General features: G+C 32.7%; 1 long non-coding RNA gene across 1 annotated transcript in view; it reads right to left on the bottom strand.

Annotated features, from left to right (window-relative positions):
• Positions 1-218: 218 nt before the first annotated feature.
• LOC144377548 (uncharacterized) overlaps positions 219-20,152 on the bottom strand; it is a 175,949-nt gene continuing 156,015 nt past the window's right edge. Inside the window, exon 3 of the long non-coding RNA XR_013438543.1 lies at positions 219-325. This is a non-coding gene — a long non-coding RNA (uncharacterized LOC144377548). The remainder of the gene's footprint in view (positions 326-20,152) is intronic.

The following is a 20,152-nucleotide window of genomic DNA, read 5'->3' as shown; positions in this document are numbered from 1 at the left end:
TGAGGGAAGAAGGTACATGGGAAGATGATGGGGAAGCAGCTGGCAGCTGAGTGCTGACAGATGTATACAGCAAGAACTGGCCATTGGGGGACCTGAAAGCAATGGAGAGACTGCTGCTAAACCCACTGCAGAGCGGGCAGAAGGTTGGGAGAAACTGCTGGCTGCTTAGTGATGTTGGCCTCTGTCTCCCACAGAAACACACACTGAAGAGTCAGAAAGGGTTTATATGAGGCTTTTATTATGTGTGAGAAAACTAAATTGAGAAGAAAGACTCCTCTTCCCGTGAAACCTCTCCAGCCCTTCTCCTGACAAAGCTTCATGTCAGCTGTACAGGAGAAAAAAAAAATATTAAAGGTCAACGACCGTGTTCATAGAGCAGGGTGAATTCAGAATAAAGCAATAAATCAATAAAAGGTGTATTATTGAAAATACAGTTTAAATATGAAAAGTTCACATTTCTATCAGTACTTCTAAATTATTGAACTTATTTCATGTTAGTGTGAATCCTAGAAAGTTTCATGAATTTAGAAATCCACAAATATCATTTTGCATATATAATATTTAACACAAACTCCCCAACTGGTGAGGAGTCTTTAAGAAAATATTGGACCTTAAGTGGAACATACACAATATTGGCAATATTGACACTGTGTATTAAATCATATTTGAATTCAATGGTTTTAATACTTTTATAGACAATGTTTTACTATTCCAACATATAACAGATCCCATCTTACATTAGTCCTTATCATAGGTAACCCATCTGTTGGCACTGTCTCCTTTTTGAAACGTTTTAAAAGTTTGGTTTCCACAATGCCAAGCTATCTTCTTAGTATAGTTGTCTCATTACTATGTCCTTTCCACTTTCCATTATCTACACATCCATGGTTTCTCAAGATTCATACCAATCTGTTTTACTTAATGGTCTCCTCATGTCATCCAGGGCTTTCTAATACTATCAATGACTCTCATAGAAAACAATATGGTAAGGCATTATTTTTTAAAGAATTGTAACATAATAGGAAATACACACACACAAACACACGTGGCATTTTTGATGACGCGAGGTGATCAGCAATCCTTTATCCTACGTATTTGTGGCCAGGACCCATAGGCCAACAGCTATCAGAAGTGATAAAGGATAAGTGGAATATGTAAGTAGGACTCTAGAAGTGTCATTATGAAGATATTGCCAACCAATTCTACACTGCCTAAAAGAGAAGCCCTAGGCCAAGTAGAAACAGTAGAAACTCTCTGAGTAACTTTGAGAAAGCTGCCAAAACTGAAAATCCTCACAGACTCCCGGTTTTGGAATTTTTGTGTTGTTGCAACAACATATTTGAGATTGGATTTTTATAAAGAACAGATACTTATTGCTGATAGCCCTGGGAAGCTTATTGTCAAGGCCTCGGCGGCTGGCAAGGATCTCACTCTGCATCATTCTAAGGGCCACTGTGGAAAGTGTGTTAGTGTTGTGCCACGGTGATCAAAATACCTGAAAATAACAATTTAGAAGATAGGAAGTTATTTTGGATCACAGTTTCAAAGGTTCACTTCATGGTGAGCTGGCTCTATTTCTCTGGGACTCAGGTGAGGCCTATATATTGTGTCCAATGGTCCTGGAGGACTGCTGTTCTGCTCATCCCAGCTGGGAAACAGAGTAGGAGGAGCCAGGGGCAAAACATGTAATCCCCCAGGCTCACCCCCAAAGACCCAGTTCCTCCAGCCATAACTCACCTGCCTAGAATTACCACCCTGTAATCCTTTCAAATTTTAAGCCATGAAATATGTGAGTAATGTGTAGCACTGATATTATGACAGCTACAGTGTCACTAGGCCATAGGAATGTTTCTGCTCCATTATAATCTTAAAGGAACCACTTTTGTGTATGTGGTCACTTGTTGACTAAAATAGTTTTTGGTCCTCTTTTTCGTTGCTGTGACTAAAACATCTGACCAGAAAAATTATAGAGGAGGAGAGGAAACATTTATTTAGGGACTCACAGAGTTTTTAGTCCATAGAAGACTGGCTCCATTACTCAGGGTTCAAAGTGAGGCTGAACATCATGGCGGGAGAGTGGTGGAGGGAAACAGATAGTCTGCAGGGTCAGAGGTATCTCCCCTCCTCCTGGAAGATTCTGTAGCACTAACACTATATAGGGAAAGGTATTACATCTCACATTCTCTATGTAACCCATAGAACTGCATCCTCACATAACTTAAACTCTCCAGATGCATTGAAGAATTTAATGCAGTGTTTGATTTTTTCCTCAGCTAAATGTGAATTTCCTCTGAAGAATAATCAATAAAAGTAAACCAATTGTCCAAATATGAAAGTCTACTTTCCACACAGCAGTTTTTCCTGTTAGATTCCATTGGATCATTTAGGGTTCTCATTTTCTTGCATGTTATTCCTTATCTATTTCAGATGGTCACCTACACCTAGCATAAAGAAAAATACAGAGACTGCTGAAATTCAAAAACAATGAAATATATTTAGAATCTTTAACCATTTAGTTGTTTAAATACCAATTGTCTTTTCATGTTTATTAATCAATCTTTTTTCTTAATTGTTTTAGTTTTGTCAGAAACATTGTTATCTAAATAGGAAACAAAATGTCCACCAGACATTATATTTTAAGCCACAGAAATGGAACCATTAGTTTTGCCTGTTTATTTTATTTGTTATAATAATAACTACTCAGCTGTCAAGAAGCAAGTGAAATAAAACTATTTAAAATCTAGGAAGTGATTTATCATTAAAAATATTTTTTTTAAAAAATTGATCACTTATGAGAAAACCCTTTGAAGAAACTTTTGATGGATTTAACTTTTAAAGGCATATTTAGGAAGAGATTCTTCTACAATTTTTAAAATAAAATTTGTCTTATAATAGGGGGCATCTCAGTTGAGTTGCAGTATTCATTCTTCTGCACACTGCACAGTAATTCACATGGGAAATGCTTCATTCTGTCAGTAAGCAGTGATGGAAGGAGCATTCAAATGGAGAGGATTCCCAGGATCCTGAGTGGAAGCACTCAAGCTCTGTACCACTGTGTGCTGATTGAAATGCACAGTAAGTTACTTAGCACTTCTGGGCATTGTGCACATTTTACAGGTACTGGACCTGTAACATGGGAATGTGATAGCTACATTGTAGGCTTATTTTTAAAAACAAATTAAAAGATGTGCTTTACACAGCATAGAAATTTTGCAGTGTTAGCTCCTCTATTTAATATAATGACCATGTACTATTTTAGGGAGCAATATTCTGTATCTACCTACTGATGGCACCACAGGAATGGTCATTAAGTTTTGCAACATGAATTTAACTGCTCAGTTTCATAAACAGGGTGATTATTAGCACTTCACCTTTTCTTTAACTGAACTATTTTAAACTGAAACTTACATTATATCCACATCAATTGTATAGTTTATGCTTTCATGATAAATAAGACTGCTTTGCTGACAAAATATGGTTACATGCAGGTTAACTGTAAGCTGATTTAGGTAATAGGATTATAGTGTCTGGTTTTTCTCCACTATATCAGAGATTATTAAGATACTACAATATTTTATGAATCCTCAAGAAAGATATCATAGTTTTAAAAGAATAGTGTGGTAATCTTATTTATGTATTACTGCCAAAGGAACTCAAAGTTGGTTTATTATTATTATTATTATTTTAATAGGTAAAAGACCTTTATTTTTATTATACTACTTCAAATTTGAGCTCCCATTCACCATTTTTTTCTTATAATTTAATTGTAATGGAAATGCCAAAAAATTCATCATTAATTCCTTTTAAAACTATATTTGATTGTATAATATTTGCTTTAACAAAATATGACAAAATTATCATGTGAAGCATTTAGCATAACTCATGTTTAATACAGAGTAAAATTTAGGAAGATGAAGCCTGCCTAACAATCTCAACTCCACAGTTATCATCATTTGCATTGTGAAAAGATATTGTACAAATGATCAGTTGGGCACAATATACATAATGTGTAGTAAATAGAGTAATAGGAAATAGAATTTAGTAGTTTAGTTAAGGAATTTGTAGAATTATAGTTTCAAAGTTAAAATGCTTTAAATGTTTCTGTTAAGTCTTTTACATCATCTGACTTTTTCCAAATGAACAGGCAATTATTCCAACCTATTTTTTTCTTTGTTTTCTTTGCTATTTTTAAGATATACATAACAGTGAAATATATTTTTACATATAACACATACATACATACATACGTACATGACTTTCCATTCTTGTCTTGTACATAATGTGATTACACTGGTTATGTATTCATATATGAACATAGGAAAGTTAGGTCCAATTTATTCTACTGTCTTTCTATTCCCATTCCCCATTCCTTTCCCTTCATTCTCTATTATCTAAACCAATGAACTTCTATTCTTTACCCCCCTCCTCCCTTATTGTGATTTAACATCTGCATTCAGAAGTAACATTTGGTCTTTAGTTTTGGGGGATTGGCTTATTTCACTTAGGATGATAATCTCCTAATCCACCCATTTACCAGCAAATGCCATATTTAATTCTTCTTTATGGCTGAGTAATATTCCATTGTCTATATATATCATGTTTTCTTTATCCATTCATCGTTGAAGGGTACCTAGGCTGGTTCTACAGTTTAAATATTGTGAATTAAGCTGCTATAAACATTGATGTGGCTTCATTACATAGTATGCTGATATGAAGCCTTTTATGTATATACAGGAATGGAATAACTGGGTCAAATGGTGGTTCCATTCCAAGTTTTCTGAAGAATCTACATGCTGCTTTCCAGAGTGGTTGTACCAATTTGCAGTTCCACCAGCAATGTATGAGTGTATCTTTTCCCCCACATCCTTGATGACATTTATTGTTACTTGTATTCTTGATTATTACCATTCTGGTTGGAGTGAGATAAAATATCAGTGTAGTTTTAATTTTTCTAATTGTTAGAGAGTTTTAACATTTTTTAATATATTTTTTGGTCAACCCTATTTCTTCTTTTGTGAATTGCCTATTCAGTTCCTATGAACATTTATTGATAGGGTTATTTGGTGGGTTTTTTTGGTGTTAAGTTTTTTTAATTCTTTCTACATCCTGGAGATTAATTTTTTATCTGAGGTAGAGGTGGCAAGTATTTTCTCCAATTCTGTAGGTTTTCTTTTCATGTTGTTGAATGTTTTCTTTGCTGTGAAGAAGCTTTTTAGTTTGATATCATCCCATTATTGATTCTTGATTTTACTTCTTGTCCTTTAGCAGTCTTGTTGAGGAAATCATATTCTAAACTGACATAATCAAGATATGGGCCTCTTTTTCTACTATTAGTCTCTGGTCTAAAGTCAAGGTTTTTGACCCACTGTAAGTTGAGTATTGTTTAAGATAAGAAATAGGGGTTTAATTTAATTCTACTATGCAATGATTTCCAGTTTTCCCACCACCATTTGTTGAAGAGGCTGTCTTTTGTCCAATGTATGTGTATGGCACCTCTGTCTGGTATGAGAGAACTGTATTTATGTGGATTTGTCTTTGTGTCTTCTGTACCATTGTTCTTCATGTCTGCTTTGGTGCCAATACCATGCTGTGTTTGTTACTGTAGCTCTGTGGTATAATATAAAGTCTGGTGTTGTGGTGCCTCCTGTTACACTTTTCTTGTTAAGGATTGCTTTGGCATTCTGGGCCTCTTATTTTTCCAAATGAATTTCATGACTGCTTTTTCTATTTCTATGAAGAATGTTATTGGAATTTTAATAAGAGTTGCACCAAATCTGTATAACATTTTGGCAGGATGGCCATTTTCACAGTACTAATGCTGCCTATTCAAGAACATAGAAGGTCTTTTCATCTTCTAAGGTCATTTTCAACTTCTTTAGAGTTTTATTTTGCCTAATTGCTCTTGCTTGAGTTTAAAGGGCTCTGTTGAATATAGGTGTTGAAAGAGGGCATCCCTGTCTTGTTCCATGTCTTAATTGGAATGCTTTCTATTTTTATCCATTGAGAATATTGGTCTTAGGGTTGAAATATATTTTTATGATGTTGAGGTATATTCCTACTATCCCTAGTATTTCTAGCTTTTTGATCATGAATGGATGCTCTCTTTCTGCATCGATCTAGCTAATCATGTGATTATTTAAAACTATTGATGTGATGAGTTACATTTATTTATCTCTGTATGTCCAACCTATTTTTTAAAATATTTTTTATCTGTTGAATTACTGTATTAGTTTTGTATGGATGAATAACATCATTCAACCACAGTTCATTTAAGTGGTTTAAAAAGATGATAATGATTTATTGCCTCACAGAATATCTGTATCAGGAAATCAGAAGAATCTTGACTGTACAGTTCCAACTGGGATTTTTCAAATTATTGTATTTTAAGTGCGGTTTTGTCCAAATGATCATTCCAAAGACTTCTTTCTGCAAGTGCAAGTCGTAAATATCTGTGGGCTGGGACAGGTTAGATTCCTTAGGAATCTCAATCTTTATTTGTACTCTCTACATGATCTCCAAAAGAAAGAAGCTTCAGGATAGTCAGATATCTTCCCTGCAGACTTTGGGTTCCAAAGATAAAAATGCTAATGAAGAAAGACATAAGAAGCCTATTTTTTTCTTTTTAAATCAAATTCTGATTGTCAAACTCTATCACTTATACTGCATTGTCTTTTTAAAAAGGGTCACTGTACTAGCCCAAATGCAGGAAATAAGGAATTAGACTCAAATTTCTGTGGAGAGCATGTCTGATACCTGCACATAAGTTATATTCCCAGCATGTTCAAAATATACTCCCCCACCTTTCATTGACCACCAAAATTTTATCTTTTGTAGCATCAGACACAGGAGTTCATCTTTTAAATAAATTCCAGATATAGATGAAGCCTTCATGCCATTCCTTGAGGACAATAACTTAAGTACAATTCCCCAATTGGGGATTTTGGTGTAAAAGCGCTCTCCCTGCATTACCCCACCAAAAGACAAAGGTGGGAGAGGATTAGTGTAAGCACTATTGCTCCTTCTTCAAGAGTATGAGGAATCTTCTTTACCTATTTGTATCACTTTAATTTCTTTCTTTTGTCTAATTGCTCTGGCTAGAGTTTCAATGATGGTGCTGCACCTCCAATAAAGCATTAATCTCTAGAATACATAAAGAACTCAAAAAACTTTTAAAAAGCCAGATAACCCAATCAATAAATGGGATAAGGAACTGAACAGAAACCTCAGAGAAGAAGAAATGCAATTGATCAACACATATGTGAAAAACATCTCAACATCTTGAGCAATTACAGGAATGCAAATCAAAACTTCTTTAAGATTTCATTTCACTCCTGTCAGAATGGCAATCATCAAGAATACAGGCAACAGTATATGTTGGTGAAGATGTGGCAAAAAATGTACACTTATACATTGCTGGTGGAATGGCAAACTGTTGCAACCACTTTGGAAAGCAGTATGGAGATTCCTCTAAAAACTGGGAATGGAACCACCATTTGACTCAGCTATCACACTCCTTGGTTTCTACCCAAAGAACTTAAAATCAGCGTACTATATTGACACAGTCACATCAATGTTTATAGAAGCTTAGTTCACAACAGCTAGATTATGGAACCAACCTAGGTGTCCCTCAATAGATGAGTGGATAAAGAAAATGTGGTATATATACTCAATGGAATATTACTCAGCTTTAAAGAGAAGTAAAATAATGGAATTTGCCAGTAAATGCTTGCAATTGGAGAATATCATGCTAAGTGAAATAAGCCAATCCCACAAAACCAAAGCCCTACTGTTTTCTCTAATGTGTGGATACTAATTCACAATAAGTTGGGGGGCACTAGGGAATAATAGTGTGAATTACCTTAGAATAGTTAGAGGGAAGTGATGGGAGGGAAGGGGAGGGAATGTGGGGGTAGGAAAGATAGTGGAATGAAACAGACATTATTGCTGTATATATATATATATGACTGCATGACCAATATGATTCTGCAACATGTACACTCAGAAAAATGAGAAATTATATCCCACTATGTATGATATATCAAAGTACATAAATGCATTCTACTGGCATGTATAACTAATTAAAATAAATTTAAAAATAAAATAAAAAGTATAGGGAGTAAACAGAAGACAAACAGAAACCATCATTGAGGTAGATGCAACATTTTAAAAGTATTTTATAACAAAACTTACAATTTGCTTTTGTAAGCATACACCCAATATCTGAGAATGCTATTTTTTAAATAGATAAAATCAAAGATTTGGCCTAATGTTTCTCAAAATTTAGTTCTTGAACAAACTTCTTCAAAACAAAGTCTTTAATAATAAAAGTACAGATGTCTGCATTGCAACAGTTCTAACGGCATACTATTATATAGAACACAGTTATTCCCCTTATTAGCAAGATCAAAAGGTAATTACATCATTAATTCAATAAAATACACAGAGATACACTGAATTTATTTAATACTTATAGTTCATAGATGAGAAAGACTAATATAAAAACTGAACTTTTACAAAAATATACATGAAAGTAAAGAATAAATCAAACTATATTATCAGGTGGTTATTTTGTGATGTTTTATGCAATGAAAAATTTAAATCTAATTATTTTTGGTTATTGAATTTGAGATGAAGAGTGTTAAAAATAAAAAATAAACATGAGAATGTGTGACAGATAAGGAACAGCACTCAATTTCATTTTGAGTAAATTATATGAACTTATTATGATTCACTGATAATTTCAAAAATAAAAGTAGATTTAGCATTAGCTATGAAATATTTAGATAATTTGAAGTACAGGATATCAAGGAAAGCTACAAAAATTGCTAAAACACTGAAAACATTTCTTGTATCTTAAAATGAATATGGGAAACATGTAAAACTATGCACAAATAATTAATTTAATATAAAATTATTATTTCTTACAGGACACCAAATACATACTGAAAGAAGGTATCACATTATTATAGGCATCTTAAAAAAATCCATTCTATTTGTTCTAAGTATTCAATGATCTAGGCAACAGAGAAAGAGGAAACATATATTAGTTTTCCGGAAAATTAGATAAGTCTAGTTTTAAGTCTAGTTTAGGTAGATAAATCTTATGAACAGAGTACTCATATGCCTCATGCATACAGGGAGAAAAATTAGGTGAAAAATTGCTTTAAGATAGAATCTAATTGTAAATATAGGAATTATATTTGACCAATGCCCAAATAAAGAAGAAATGGGATGGGTAAATTCAAGATGGTAGAGAAGAGGTAGGCTGAGATCTCACTTCCTCTGCATGTTGGGGAACAAATGGAATATAAAGCAACCTATGTTCTCTGGTGATAAAGAATTGATCTGGATGGATTTTCCAGAATATTAATAAGAATTTGAAAATAAACAAAGATGAAACAAAGTATCATTGTACACCAAACATTATACCCTCCCCCCAAAAAAAACAAGACAAGAGAAAATTTCTAAAGATTTATAGTAGTAACTGTAAGAATATAACGTGAAATTACTTAGAGTCTTCAGTGTGACTTGTGGAAGAAGAGTACAGCCAACCTCAGGGGAGGTGGGCTACATAGCGAAGAAGAATGACAAGAAAAAACAAAGTTTACCTTCAGTATTTACAGTGTTATATGGATAAATGAAAAACAAAAGTATGTCTATTGAACATTAAAAATTGGATATGTTGAAAGATATCAAAGATTCTAAAAGAATGCAAAAAATGGTGACTGATTTGACACAGAATATATTAACATATATTCAAAGGATTATTGATTCTTTGAGAAAAGCAAAAGCTGAGCCATTAAAAGAGGATCTAAAATTGAGAATGTGTCTAAAGTTAAGACAAAATTCAGCAAGTTTAGACTAAATTAATTAAAACACATTTACACTTGCATACAACTGGACAGTTTTGTTTTAATTACTAGGATGAAGAAAAAACATATGTGTCTGCAGAGAAAAAAAATAAAACTGACATTTTTAGAAAGCACCGGAAACATGATGCCCTCAAATTCTTTGAAACTTTTAAGAACAGTAAAATACGTATACAAAACCATGAAAACTTTCACTCAGGAATTTTAAACCAATGCAATTTGCTGATATTTTGATGGTCACAAATAAATTCTCAGTCATCCAGTTTATAGTAGTGAGATAATTTATGAGTTAAAAAGATAATTTGTATGTCTATAATGAGTCTATCTTTTAAAAAGATAGATGAAGATACAATTTAACAAGGTACATTTTAAAGAATTTTAATGGGAAAGGCATGATATAAAATTCTGAAGGTTAAACATAACAAAGAAAGCTAAATAATTGTTAATCATCTCCTTGAACTATAATAGAAACATTCAGTTCTAAAAGAAGTTATTCATAGTACAAGAATGTGTGTAGAAGGCATTTTCATCAATGAAATGATGAGAGAGAAAGCCAGGGACCTAGAACAAAGAAGATCATGGGGCACTGCAATAGAGTAGACTTCATTCTGAGTAATGAGGAACTCTGAAAGAATTAAAACAAGGAAAAGATATGATTAGATTTTTATGTTAAAAAATAATCCTACCTGAAACGAAATTCCATGACACTAAAAACAGAGATGAATATTGAGAATCCAATCCATTTAAACATCTTGTTCAGGAATCCAGAAGACAGATGATGAACAAAAGCAGTAAAAAAAAGAAGTAAAATGATCTCAGGAATATTTACAAGATACACTCCAACCTTTCTCTGCTTGTATGGGTATGTGTTTACGCTCCTGGAGAGTTTTTGTATGCTGGATATTTATCATTTTATAAATATCCATGAAAATCATTAACAATCATTCTGATTCAAAGAATCTTTAAGTAGTTATTTGATTGCTAAAAATTAAACATAAATATATTAATAATGATAATAATAATAACCTTTTAAGTCTGTAACATAACATGATAAGCCTTATGAAAGTTCAGCTGGTGATAAACAACCAAGTGTCCAGATATCTTTTCTTCATGCTTAAATCAGTCAAAGTAGTTTTCTTTTAACTGAAATTCACTTTTTTTTCCTGTTTCAATAGTGTATGAATTTATTAGAACATAAAAATACTTAATCAAGCAACCTAAGGTACTTGGATAGTGTAAGAATTCAGAAAAATAAAGGTAAGACATGGAATGTGCTATGTGTTATAAAAGAGAATTGGAATATCTCTATGTAAAAGAAGATGAATGCTACTCTGGTACAGTGAAAGGGAAAATCCTAGAGTCTATAATTAGTAACCAGGAGGAATAATTTTTCTTTCCTAGATTATATAAGAAAAACAATCCAGTCATATATAGTTAATGTTGTTAAAAACACTGACTGTGCACCTGAGTAATTTTATCAAAATATAACATCAAGAGTATGACATTTTTATATATAAAGAGTCCAAAACTGATGTATTGTTATTCTTGGTCTCATTGCAATTATCTATACACTGAGCATACTTAGTGATTTGAGATGACCCTGGTCTGCAGAAAGAGTAAAAGACACACAACACTGTCATTAAAAACCTACAGTGAGTTTTTCACATTTAACTATTTATCATTTGTCATCATTCTTTCACTTGAATATTTTAATTCTTCCCTTTGAAAATTTAAATATATAAATTATCTAAAATAGTAGCTATATATAATAATCATATATTTTTGGTTTTATCTAATTAGGAAAAAAATGAATTAAGTAATTGATGGACATAGTCTTAAGAAATTCTAACTTTATTCAAAATAACTGATCAATAATATTTCCACAGTGCAATTTAAACATGTCATAGTTTATTTGCAAAATCTATTTTAATATCACTTAGAAACATGGCATAAAATAATATGCATTGTAATTAGGCAAAATATCCCTGTTAAGTACATGAATTTATCTTTGAAACACATAAATTGTTTGTGCTTGGTCCCATGAGAACTGTGGCTAGCAGCGTAATTACAGGCCAGAAGTAAGATCCTTCCTTGTTTGAAAAATTGCCTGTTTCCTTAGCAGATCACTTCATATGTTAAAGATATCTCAATCTCAGGTTGATTGTTTCCATCTAATGTAAGTGGAAGAATAGATATTACTGAGGCTTTCCATATTTAGTGATTTACTTCATAGTTGATAAAATATTACCTATTATCAAATTTCCTATTAAAAACAATCCCAATGTAACATACCAGTGGGTTAAAAACAGCATGTATTATTTCTCACAATCCTATACTTAGTTAATTGAACTAACCCAGAGTAGAAGTACTTCAAAATTATCATCCTGTGTCATATTCCTAATACCTCATTAGAAAAAAAACAATCAGTCATAAAGTTGATCTGGATTCACTTTGAATGTGTACTAATAAAGGGTGTGTGTAAGGACAGGAACTATTTGTATTCATAACTGATAATATATAATTTTTAGACACCTAACATGGGGGCTACAAAAATTTCTAATAGACCTGATGTTGGGCCTTGATGTTGGAATTTGAGAACTATTTTGAAAAGATGCAGTGACCCCTACAAGTCAAGACCACCAGGAACACACCTAAGATATTATGGGGCCTCAGAGAAATGTTGATATTTGGGCGGATATTTAGCGGTATTGGTAAAGGGTTTAAGAGTGCATGGTTCTATTTTAAGCTAAGTACTGCCAGAAAGCAGGGTTGATATCCTTGTGGTCTTTCTAGGAGTGGGGGAATCAAAGCAGAGCTATGGATTTATTTAGTGCAAAAGCTAGGCAATAGAGATAGATGATCTATTTGTGGTTTTTAGTGTTCTTGTCTGTGTTTAGAAATGATTACTGCCTTGTCTTGGTTTTGTCTCTCTCTCTCTGATAGCTACAAAGTGACTTTCTATGACACTGGTGTCCTGAAAACATATCTATGGTCTTCAGGAAAAAAAACATTTTCTATGTTTCAAGCTTAGTTCAGTTGCCAGCTCACAGTAGTTAGCGTTTTTGTGTCCTCTGTCTTTCCTAAGTACAGATAAACAACACTCAAGACAGGACCTTGGAATATGTGGATATATATGTGTCTATGTCTGGCACAATATAAATAAATGTTAAATGTCCTAGCAATTCTGCACTTCCTGACAAGTCCATGAGTTTAATTCCTCTTTAGTCAATCCAAATTTCAAGGAATTTCTGTCTTTTTTTTTTTTTCAGTGTCTTGGGCTATTTCTGTTACCAATAATATTCAGTGTACCAGTATGAAATAATGACAGAAGAATTCAACTTAAAAATTCACCTGAATGATATTAGAATCTTGGCTTAAACTATGTTAGTGTATCAGCAGAGAGAAAAGAAAATTTCTACTCTTACATTCTAATTTGATCACTTAATTATTAGAAGATGTGGGTGCCAAAAAAATAGCTTCCAAATTATTCTATGTTGGTGAACAGTTTGTCTGGATAGTATTTTATATATATATAATGTATGTATAATATATACATAAAGATTATATATATTATATTTAATGTCGAAATTTAATGGAAAATAGAGATTTTTATTTTTTACTAGTAGTAGATTGATCCAGATTTCAGTTATTTGATTTTATGGTTAATAGTGACTATTCCAGGCTATTGATGTTACCTAAATATCTTGAGAGAAAAAGTTGTTTACGTAAAAGAAATTCCTTATAACCTAATATAACAATGGAAATTAGTGTATATATATATATTAGTTAGTGAAATAATCACAAAAGTAACCTAATTCTGTGGAAGCTGAAACTTAAACCAGATGTGGATATAAAAATTTCCAAAGAAAACAAACAAAAGTAGAAATAAACGTTTCATTTCCTACCAGATAATGTGATAGGTTTTGAACTATTTAAATTTCAAAAGACAAGGCAGTGGAGCTGAGAATTGGATAATGCATCTGGAATACCCTGAGGTGGATATTGTAAACAATTGCACCTCTGATGTAATTATCAACCTAGTGTTGAGCTAGGAAAACGTTTGTTCATGACTGACAAATATCATATACCTGGCTATAGAAAGTGTTAGTGTTCATCCAGTATAGATTGTATTCACAGCTCATGAGATATCATTGCAGTCTAATAGAAGTAGTAGAAAGTATTTTATAATCAACATTATTCAGTTTATGTAGTAGGCTACTCAGTTTATGTAGTAGAATTGAATGATTCAGATGGAAAACGATATATGTGCAGTGCTTTTTTATCATGCCTGTAGTTCTCTCCAGTGTAATGTGTGTGGAAGAAGCAGAAAATAACAAAGCACACCAAGAAAAGAATTTCTGGAAAATGATATTTAGATCTTTCCCAAAGAGGGAAAAGTGGGCAATAGCACTAATACTAAGACCAAATAGGGCTTTCAGAAACAAAAAAGCCAAGGGCATACCATGTGACTTTGAAAAAGCATTTAAATTTGTAGCATCTGGTACAGACTACTAGCTACAAAAATGTGGATATGATCTTAATAAATTTCATAAATTAAAAAGATAATTGAGGATTTCATCATCAAGGAAACATCACATAGTGGATTCTAAACAAGTAGATGAAGCATGTTACTTGATTTTCCTAATCTCCATGTTTAGAAGTCATCAATAACCTCAAGTCTGCAAATTTTACTTTCCTTATGGCACAGCTAATAATAAACTATTCAGATCAGTATTTGATAAAGTGGACAACCCTGATCTACTGTGTACTAGGTATATATATATATATATATATATATATATATATATATATATATATATATAGAGAGAGAGAGAGAGAGAGAGAGAGAGAGAGAGAGAGCAGTCATAATTAAGTTTCAGAAACAGCACCGGACTCTGAAATCCTCCAAAAAAAAAAAAAAAAAAAAATGGGCATGTCACAGAGAACTGAGTTGTTCTTTTTAATAAAGTGGACTGAATCATGACCAGCAGCTACCAAATGGTTGGGTTCCTGCAAATTTGCAGTAAAACCAGTGCACAAAGATTTGCTCATGCACTTATTTTGTGTTAAGATGGCTTAGTAACTGGAAGGCTGGATGTTTGAAGTTTAGGTCTAGGTGTTTGATTCCTTCCCATCAGAGCTCATCCTAGATTGCAGTCACAGTGCAGGCCACTGACTGTATCTACAGATTTTCCACCAATGAAAACTTGGGTACTATATGTTACTGAAAAGTCCAATGAGCTATATTTTATAAACTGCTTATATAATGAGATTATGGCTCCGGTAATAACGTGATGTGAAGTTAAATGTCTACCTTTATAAAGCATTTGTAATATGGGTGAAATCATAAGCATTTAATCAAACAAGCAAATGTTATATATAAAAATATAGTTGATATTTTTTAACCTACTTGGAATACACACACACACACACACATACACACACACACTGTTTACAATATCCATCCATCTATCTATATCTATGTGTGTGTGTACACATAGAGAAATTAAGCGACAGATCACTGTCTTTTAGCTAATTTGTCTCTTGATGCACTATGTTTATGAAGCTATTTTGTAAAATCTTTCAAACCTTTAACTGATGTCTCCAAGTCTGGTACTGAAAGTGAGCTGCTTTCTGAATCTGTCCACTCTCTGACTTCCGATTCTCATGAAAGACACATTGTCCACACTAGAATAGTTCCTGAACCCGTGTCTGCAGAACATTTTTGCAATACGCAAGTCAGTTCTCCCAACTAACCTTCCTCAGTTCTTTTGTTAGCTCTCTTCATCTATCACCACAGCAAAGATGCCAATGGAGATATCCATGTATTTGTGTGTTCATTAGGCAAACATGAAATTTATTATCCAAATCAACAGAAGTAATACAAACATGAATCTCTTAGTTAAAAGAAAAAGAAAATGATGGGTTTTTTTTTGGTTTTATAAAAAGATGGGAAAAGTAGAAGAATATGGAAGAATATAAATTTCAAAAAGTAAAGTATGTTTTGGGGTCTGAATTTTGTATTTAAAATTCAAAGTATTTCGAATTATGAGACAAAGAAAGAGCAGACATTGCTGTCCTAAGTATGAAATGTTACATAATATGTACAAAGTTTTCAGAGTAATTATTGCATGCTGTTTTCTGTAATACGATTGTGGATTAGTCCATTATCTTTTTAAAAATATTTTTTGTTCCCTTTAACAGAAAAAAAATAAAGCTAAATTTTTCTGTTTCTAAAGAATAGTTTCTTCCAGTATTTTTTGTTGGATGACTTTTGCTGCCACCAAATGTCATCAGAATTTCTAGGTCATAGTTTATTCAAGGGTATATTGGCCCTTCTGAGGAAAATAAACCAAAAGGACCCTCCAGCTTCCACTTCTAGAAAAATACAAATACAAAGAAATGATATGCATATATAAAAATATGTGAAATACTGAAAGTTTCAATCTCTCAGCAAAAGTTAAGAATTAGGACAAACACAATGTAAATTTCTCACAAAAACAAACTTTCTATTGCTCTCCATGAGGGAAGACAGTTCAAAATTGCAGGCTAACTATAGGTGTTTCCATGAACATCATTTCAACTGTCTTCCTCATTCTTCCCTCATGTTCGTACTTACATGAACACACACACACACAGACACACACAATGGCTCCTCCCCATCAAACTTTTCATTCTGGAAATATACACCCCTCCTGCTTCTTGGCAAATCATTCCTATTCACAGGGAAAAGCATTATCTCCCAATTCCTTCCAAAATTCTCTTTCTCCACTAATACCAGTGAACTTAGAAGGACAAAGATGAGTTTGTGTTTGCAAAGAAGTAGAAGCTCGAGGTGATTTATGCAATGTGATCAGTGAAGATGGAATGGATCCTCATCTGAGTTTCCACCATGGAGAACAGAAGGTCAGCAGGCTTTCAGCACCTCTGTCCAAAATAGTATTTTCTCTCTTGGCAAAAGACTAATGCCATATTGAAGAAAGAATGGTCTCTCTGTTAGAAAGGATTTGCCCTTGTCCTCTAAGTACAATAGTGTAACATGATAGTGCTAAGAAACATTAGTCTTTGTTCTGATCTCCTGTGGCCACGCCATGAAGAAATGACAAATAACTGTCTTTCAGCTTATTGAGAACAGAGTAGAGGCTCTAGTTCCAGATTTTCCTTTGAGTGGGGATCTTGTGGGACATGCCAATTATTTTCATAGCAACAGTGTTGCTTTTGGCATATTAGCAGAAACCCATAGACAAAGAGGCTGAGAATCTTTTGAATATATTTTTTTTTTTGAAATTAGATACTCTGAGACCTATTACCAATGTGTTAAAAACTCAAACTACATCCCTTCTCCTCTAATCAATGCTTAAAGACTTCTGCTGTATTGACTTATGCTGTATTTTAAAAAGAAAATAGTAATAGACTAGAAACACAATACTAATCATATTTTTATAAAACATCAAATAGTAAAAGGTCCAGTCTGTTAAATACTTTCTTACTTTTAATAAACACAATTTTAAGACTTGTGGCTATTTCATTATGTAATCTATAGAAATGACCATTACTGGATTGCCAGAGAAAATGTTTTTCCCTTCTTTTCCCCTTTCTTTTGCCCTGTATGCTCCACTTGTTGTAAATGCCCTCAAGGGTAAATCATGTACTCCCAAAGGCTGGGGTACATCTGAGTGAGAAAGAAATGTTGAATACTAATATTACAATTTTGCTAACTTTGATTACTTTTTCAGACTACATCTTGTGTGTGATAAATTCCATGCCAATCACCTTCTTTATACTATGACTAAGAGAGATAAAAACATTCTCTCATGGTCATGCAAAACCTTATTTCCAATATTGATTTCTGAAAAGCCAGCAAATTTTAATTTTATGTTATTCATAAAAGTTGCAAAGTCTTTATAACACTTAAGATTTTTTAGATTATGTATAATATCAGAATGCAAAGTTAAAATCTGGCTGTTAGCTAAAACAACTGATGGTGCTTGCTATCAGGATTAGCCCCTTCATATCATTGTAGTACTGTGATGTGAGTTACTGATGACGTTTTTCAGTATTTTATTTTCTAATTTATTTGTAATTTATATTTTACTTTTTTCCCCTCTATTGGTGCCCATTTATTGATTGCCTAACTACCATCAACTATATTTTTAAATAAAAATCAGAAATTTTCATTTTTTAAATTTTAATGTGTTTTTCCATGGATATTTCTCATGTGAATATATTAGTATTTGACAATTTTGCAGAATGTGCTTCAATAAATAAATAAATAACATGTGGAGATACAAATTAAACTTCACTAAAGCCAAACTTACTCTTTTTTTTTTTTACTTTCTAAGCCTTCACAACACCTTCAATAATAGGTTTTCTTGATAAATAATCAATCAACTAATAACTGTCATGAATTTAAAAGTCAATTGAGGCTTGGTACTGTGGAGCATGCCTGTAATCCCAGAGGCTCAGGAGGCTAAGGCAGGAGGATTGCCTGTTCAAAGCCAGCCTCAGCAAAAGTGAAGGACTAAGCAACTCAGTGAGAACCTGTCTCTAAATAAAATACAAAATAGGGCTGGGGATGTGGCTCAGTGGTCGTGTGCCCCTGAGTTCAATCCCTAGCACACCCTCCCCCCCCAAAAAAATGAATTGAGCTTTTTTCTTTTAAAGTAAATATTCTGGGTATTAAGAAATGAATACATTTAGAATTTTGAAGCAAACTTTTAAGAACCTGAAGTGAATATTTTCTTGCAAAAGTTATTTAACAGTTAAAATAAATCAAAAGCAGGGTACTATTTTGTGACAGACAAAAGTCTTATGAATTTCAAATTTCAGTGTCCATATGGTTTTAAAATTCATAAGACTTTTGTCTGTCACAACTAGTCCCAGCATTCGATTTCTTTTACACTTGTTAATAACTTTTGCAAGAAAATATTCAATTCAGGTTCTTAAAAGTTTGCAAATCAATATATTACTATCTACTTCGCAGAAATTTACCATTGTCCTAAATTAAAAAAGCTCTAATTCATTTTTTGGGGAGGGTGTGCTAGGGATTGAACAGACAGAAACTGAGCCACATCCCCAGCCCTATTTTGTATTTTATTTAGAAATAGGGTTTCACTGAGTTGCTTAGCGCCTCACTTTTGCTGAGGCTGGCTTTGAACTCTTGATCCTCCTATCTCAGGGTCCCAAGCCTCTGGGATTACAGGCATGCACCACTGCATTGGATCAGTAAACTCATCTTGAAAAATTGTTAATTGAATTTTTGAGCTTTGAAAATTGTAAACAATTTAAATGATATATAGTTCAAGTTTGATTAGCTTTGCATACTTTTCACAATTAATATTTTTAAGTACTGTATTTCAATGAACAAATAATTAAAACACTAGTTCTAATAATTTTTACCTTAAGTAAGTTGTAAGTATACAACAGGTGCTTTAGTCAACTAAAAACACTGAACCATTAAATAGATACTTCTATATTTGTTTATTAAAAGTGTTTTAATGCATGAACTTCTATTTCTAGAAGAATTGTGAACTAAATATACTCCTAACAAAATAAAACAAAAAATTATGAATTTAAAAACAGATTGTATTCATCGTTCTGCTTTCAAGAAAGAATTAAAAATTTAATACTTTAATTAAAATATCTATTACTTCACTTGACATTTTTTGAGGTATACAATACATTATTATCAACTATAGGTCACTCTTATGTACAACAGATCTCAAAACAATATTCCTTTTATCTATCTGAATCTTTGCACCATTTAAACAGTAATGTTGAAGCCCCTCTATAGCCCACCACCCATGATCAGCCTACTTTATACTTTGCATTTTATAAATTAAACTTCTTTTGGATTCTTCCTAGGATTATATTCCAAAGTACTTCTCTTTTTGCATCTGATTTATTATTTCAGTTAGAATAATGTCTTCTAAATTCATATGCTTTCCAATATGATAGAATTTCATTTTTTTAAGCTGTCATACTCGTGTGTGTGTGTGTGTGTGTGTGTGTGTGTGTGTATCCACATTTTTTAATCCACTCATCTATGGATACACTCTTAGTCTATTGCAATATTTTAGTTATTATAAATAATGTTGCAATGAATATGGGAAAGTAAATATCTCCCTTGAACATATTGCTTTTAATTCTTTTGGATTTACTTCCAGAGGTGGGATTGCTAGATCGCATGCTGGTTCCATTTTTAGCTCTCTGAGAAATCCCCATATTGCTTCCATAATGGCTGGACTAATTCACTTCCCTCCAAATGTGTACACAGATTTATT

The sequence above is a fragment of the Ictidomys tridecemlineatus genome, chromosome 5 (assembly GCF_052094955.1).
Source record: "Ictidomys tridecemlineatus isolate mIctTri1 chromosome 5, mIctTri1.hap1, whole genome shotgun sequence".
Taxonomy (NCBI): domain Eukaryota; kingdom Metazoa; phylum Chordata; class Mammalia; order Rodentia; family Sciuridae; genus Ictidomys; species Ictidomys tridecemlineatus.
This window is presented reverse-complemented; position numbering and strand designations above follow the sequence as displayed.